Source organism: Panthera tigris, chromosome D4 (assembly GCF_018350195.1).
Source record: "Panthera tigris isolate Pti1 chromosome D4, P.tigris_Pti1_mat1.1, whole genome shotgun sequence".
NCBI lineage: Eukaryota > Metazoa > Chordata > Mammalia > Carnivora > Felidae > Panthera > Panthera tigris.
Window position 1 is genome coordinate 44,151,391 of NC_056672.1, and position 6,000 is coordinate 44,157,390.

Below are 6,000 nucleotides of genomic sequence, written 5' to 3' on the forward strand. Positions count from 1 at the left end.
ATGAGGCCCTACATGACCTGCTCCCAAATTTGTCTCCCTTGTTCTCTCCCACAACTTGTATTCCAGTGATTTCCAACCACATTAAACATCTAGCGTTTTCTGAGCTTGCATTTTTCCAATACACATTTCATTCTGCCTAAAAAGGCTTTTCCCATATATCTGGTAAACTCAACCTTTAGGACAAGCTCAAGCATTTCTTCTGATGTAGGCAGAAGAAATGTTCTCTTAAGGGTTTCTGTCCACCCCTCAGAGACTCTGCAATTTATAAAGGGTGAGAAGAGATAATAGGAATAATAATTCCCTTATAACTATGCCTTGTGGATACCAAGATTATCCCAGTTGAACCATATAACACCTCAGGCAGTTGAGGCAGGAATGCATCCCATTTCATAGGTGAGAACATGGGCTTAAAGCAATAAGTGTCCTGCCCAATGTCACATGATCACTCAAAGATAGGACCCAGACTGTGGAGAGAGGTCTCTGCAAACTCCTGTCACATAAAAGGTCTGACTCCAAGTGCTTCAAGAGTTCTGCACACAGTTGACTTCAATTTTATCTAAAACATACATTTTAATAATTAAATTGATTTAGATAAAATTCTTATCACATGAAACTTAAGATTTTAATAATTATAAAGTGTACAATCCGTTGGCTTTTAATATATGCATAATGTTGTATAGCCATCACCACTACTAATTCCAGAGTATTTCCATCGTTCTCGCCCAAAGCATTATGCCTTCCAATTCTACTCTCCTCCTATTCCCTGGAAATCACAGATCTATTTTTTGTCTCTATAGATTTGCCTATTCTGGATGTTTCGTGTGAATGGAAGCACATAATATGTGGCCTTTGTGTCTGGCTTCTTTCATTTAGCACAATATTTTCAAGGCTCATCTGTGTTATAGCATGCATCAGTACTTTTTTCATTCCATTTCATTTTGGCTATTGTGTATAATGTTTCTGTGAACATTCATATACAAGTTTTTGTGTGAACGTGTATTTTCACCTCTCTCAGGTATATTCCTAGGAGTGAAATTGTTGGGTCATGTGGTAAATATTTAACTCTTGAGGAGCCATCAAGCTTTTTCCGTAGCACAGAATCAATATGAGAATTTTACAATATATGGGAATTCCAGTTTCTCAACATCCTCACCAACACTTGTTATGTTCCTTTTTAATTTTTTTAATGTAGCCATTCTAGTGAGTGGGAAGTAGTTTCTCATTGTGGTTTTTATTTGCCTTTTCCTAATTCCTAATGAACATTTTTTTCCTGTGCTTATTGACCATTTGTATAGCTGCTCTGCAGAATGTGTACTCAGATTTCTTGTCCATTTTTTAATTGGGTTGTTTGCCTTGTTGTTGAGTTGTGAGAGTTTTTAAATATATTCTGGATACTTGATCCTTATATGATTATGATTGGCATATATTTTCTCCCATTCTGTGGGTTGTTTTTTCACTTTCTTGATAGTTTTCCTTGAGGCATAAAAGTTTTTAATTTTGATAAGGTCCGGATGCCTGGGTGGCTCAGTTGATTGAGCATGTGACTCTTGATTTTGGCTCAGGTCAAGATCCCAGGGTCATGGGATCGAGCCAGGCATCAGGCTAAACACTGAGCATGGAGACTGCTTAAGATTCTCTCTCTCTCTCTCTCTCTCTCTCTCTCCCCCCCTCTCTCCCCCATCCCTTAGTTTTGTGCTCTCTCTCTCTCTAAAAAAAAAAAAAGGCAGTTTAATTTTCGTAAAGTCCTATTTATCTATTTTTTCTTTTGTTGCTTGTGCTTTTGATGTCATATTTAAGAAACTGTTGCCTTTTCTAAGGTCACAAAACTATGTCAAGCTGTTTCCTTCTAAGAGTTTTATGGTTTTAGTTCTAATGTTTATATATGTCTTTAATATATTTTGAGTTTATCTTCATAGATGGTGTGAGGTAGAGGTACACATTTATGTTTTTTGCATGTGGATAGCACCCAGTGTTGAAACACCATTCTTTCCCACACTGAGGAGCCTTTGAACCCTTATAGCAAATGTATTGGCCATACACTTATAGCTTTATTTCTGGATTTGCAATCCTGTTCCAGTGATGTGTATGTACGTGTATGCTTATGCCAGCACCATGCTGTTTTTATTACTATTGCTTTGTAGTTAGTTTTGAAATCAGGAAGTGTAAGAACTTTGTTCTTATTTATTTTAACAATTTAAAAGCATGTATATGTGCTTGATATATATATATATATATGTAATAAATTAAGATACATAGCTCTATACCTTGTCTTTTTCCCACATAGCATTAGATCATGAGCAATATCACATGCTATTAAATATTCTCAGAAAATGTCATTTTAATAGCTGTATTATTACTTATTCCTCTATAGCTGGACATGTAGGCTATTTCAAGTGTTTTTCTATCATAAATAATGATGAATTACACTTGCTTATAAAAAAGCCTTTTTGGGGTGGCTCAGTTGGTTAAGCGTCTGGCTCTTGAGTTCAGCTCAGGTCATGATTTCACGGTTCGTGACATCAGGCCTGCGGCGGGCTCTGTGCTGACAGCACTGAGCCCATTTGGGATTCTCTCGTCCTCTTTCTCCTCCTCCCCGACTTGCACATGCTTTCTCTCAAAAATAAACAAACATTTCAAAAAAAGTCTTTTTGTACATCCCTAATACATTTCTTAGGATAGGTGCCTAGAAATGGAATTACGGCATCGAACTCTATGTTAAGACTTTGGGTTTTAATGGTTAAATTCTCTTATTACAGAGATTGTAACAATGTGCAATCCCACTGACGTATGAAAATGCCATACCTCACCAGACTGCCAACCCTGAATATTATCACTTTTTTAACATTTGCTAATTTAATAGAATGGTAGCATTTTGTTTCTGTAGCCTTTTTTTCTTTCTCTTTTCTTTTTTTATTTGAGTCTAGTTGACACACAGCATTACACTAATTTCAGGTGTACAACTTAGTGATTTGACAAGTTTGCACATCATGCTATGTTTCTTACAAGTGCAGCTAAAAAACATCTGTCCTGTTATATCTCTATTACAATATCATCGATGGTATTCCTTACGCTCAGCTTTTGATTCCCATGACTTACTCATTCCGTAACTGGAGGCCTGTGTCTCCCTAGTTAGCCTCTTAAAAATGAATAATGGAGTTCCTCTGAACGTTTATATTCTATATCCATTATTCTATGAAGATTTTGGTATGTTTCCTAATGAATCGTGTGAGTTCTGAGTTCATTATGGATGGACGCAGAGACTTTATTTGTCTTCTGTGTAGCAAATTTTCTTCTCTGTGTTCTGGGTCTCCATTGAGTAGTAATCATTATACTCTTTGACTTTCTGGAGCTTCACGTTTTTTAAATCCAATCTTCAAGTTTTCCTTTTTGTATTTTCTTTTGGGTTTGGGATGTCTTTATTCACAAAAGGGCCACCAAGATACCTGTATGTCTGTTTTCAGGTTTCGATCTCTTTCACCACCTGGACTTTGCTGCAATATTGTCTTTAGAAAAGATTTAATTTGATTTTTTTTTTTCTAAAATTTTAGCCACGCTATTTTATTTATTATGGCCTTAAAATTTATAGCTGGTAGAGCTCATGTTCATTGATTATTCTTCCTTTTTATGGCCTTTTTTGCTATTTCATGTGTATTTTTGCCTTTAAATGAATTTTATCATCACACTGTCAAAAATTTTAAAAATCCCATTGAGATTTGGATCTGAATTGCATTTAAACCTATAAGTTAATTTGAAATATTTACAATATTTATTTTCCCACTCAAGAACATCATATTTTTCTCTATTTTTATGTCCCACGACTAGGTTTTGCGATTCTTTTCATGTAGATCATACCCATAAGCTTATCCCTAGAGTTTTGGTTTGTCTTCTTAAATAGCGAAGAGGACATTTTTGTTGTTTTTCTATTTAAAGTATATTGTCATTGATATGCAATAAATATTTCAGTTTATACTTTAGTCTCAACTCTGTACCTTGTTAGTTTTTCATAGATGCATTGTGGTTTTAAGGTTACATGATGTGATATTATTTGCATATAGTTACTATGTTGTCTCTTCATTTTTAATAACTAGAATCTCTTTTCTTTTTCAATTATTAACGCAGTGTTCAGGGATGCCTGGATGGCTGAGTTGGTTGAGTGTCAGACTCTTGATTTTGGCTTAGGTCATGATCTCGGTTCATGAGATTGAGCCCTATGTCGGGTCTTTTTTTTTTTTTTTAACTTTATTTTTTATTTTTTAAAATTTACATCCAAATTAGTTAGTATATAGTGAAGCAATGATTTCAGTAGATTCCTTAATGCTCCTTACCCATTTAACCCATCTCCCCTCCCACAACCCCTCCAGCAACCCTCAGTTTGTTCTCCATATTTATGAGTCTCTTTTGTTTTGTCCCCCTCCCTGTTTTTATATTATTTTTGTTTCCCTTCCCTTATGTTCATCTGTTTTGTCTCTTAAAGTCCTCATATGAGTAAAGTCATATGATTTTTGTCTTTCTCTGACTGACTAATTTCACTTAGCATAATACCCTCCAGTTCCATCCACATAGTTGCAAATGGCAAGATTTCATTCCTTTTGATTGCCGAGTAATACTCCATTGTATATATATACCACATCTTCTTAATGCATTCATCCATCGACGGATTTTTGGGCTCTTTCCATACTTTGGCTATTGTTGATAGTGCTGCTATAAACAGGGGGGTGTATGTGTCCTTCGAAACAGCACACCTGTATCCCTTGGATAAATGCCTAGTAGTGCAATTGCTGGGTCACAGGGTAGTTCTATTTTTAGTTTTTTAAGGAACCTCCATACTGTTTTCCAGAGTGGCTGCACCAGCTTGCATTCCCACCAACAATGCAAAAGAGATCCTCTTTTTCCGTATCCTTGCCAACATCTGTTGTTGCTTGAGTTGTTAATGTTAGCCATTCTGACAGGTGCAAGGTGGTATCTTATTGTGGTTTTGATTTGTATTTCCCTGATGATAAGTGATGTTGAGCATTTTTTCATGTGTCGGTTGGCCATCTGGATGTTTTCTTTGGAGAAGTGTCTATTCATGTCTTTTGCCCATTTCTTCACTGATTATTTGTTTTTTGGGTGTTGAGTTCGATAAGTTCTTTGTAGATTTTGGATACTAACCCTTTAACTGATATGTCATTTGCAAATATCTTCTCTCATTCTGTCGGTTGCCTTTTAGTTTTGCTGATTGTTTCCTTCGCTGTGCAGAAGCTTTTTATTTTGATGAGGTCCCAGTAGTTCATTTTTGCTTTTGTTTCCCTTGCCTCCAGAGACGTGTTGAGTAAGAAACTGCTGCGGGCAAGATCAAAGAGGTTTTTGCCTGCTTTCTCCTCGAGGATTTTGATGGCTTCCTGTCTTACATTGAGGTCTTTCATCCATTTTGAGTTTATTTTTGTGTATGGTGTAAGAAAGTGGTCCAGGTTTATTCTTCTGCATGTCGCTGTCCAGTTTTCCCAGCACCACTTGCTGAAGAGACTGTCTTTATTCCATTGGATATTCTTTCCTGCTTTGTCAACGATTAGTTACCCATACGTTTGTGGGTCCATTTCTGGGTTCTCTATTCTATTCCATTGATCTGAGTCTCTGTTCTTGTGCCAGTACCATACTGTCTTGGTGATTACAGCTTGAAGTCTGGGATTGTGATGCCTCCTGCTTTGGTTTTCTTTTTCAAGATTGCTTTGACTATTCGGGGTCTTTTCTGGTTCCATACAAATTTTAGGATTATTTGTTCTAGCTCTGTCAAGAATGCTGGTGTTACTTTGATAGGGATTGCATTGAATATGTAGATTGCTTTGGGTAGTAGTGACATTTTAACAACATTTGTTCTTCCCATCCAGGAGCATGGAATCTTTTTCCATTTCTTTGTGTCTTCTTCAATTTCTTTCATCAGCTTTCTATAGTTTTCAGTGTGTAGATTTTTCACCTCTTTGGTTAGATTTATTCCTAGGTATTTTATGGTTTTAGGTGCAA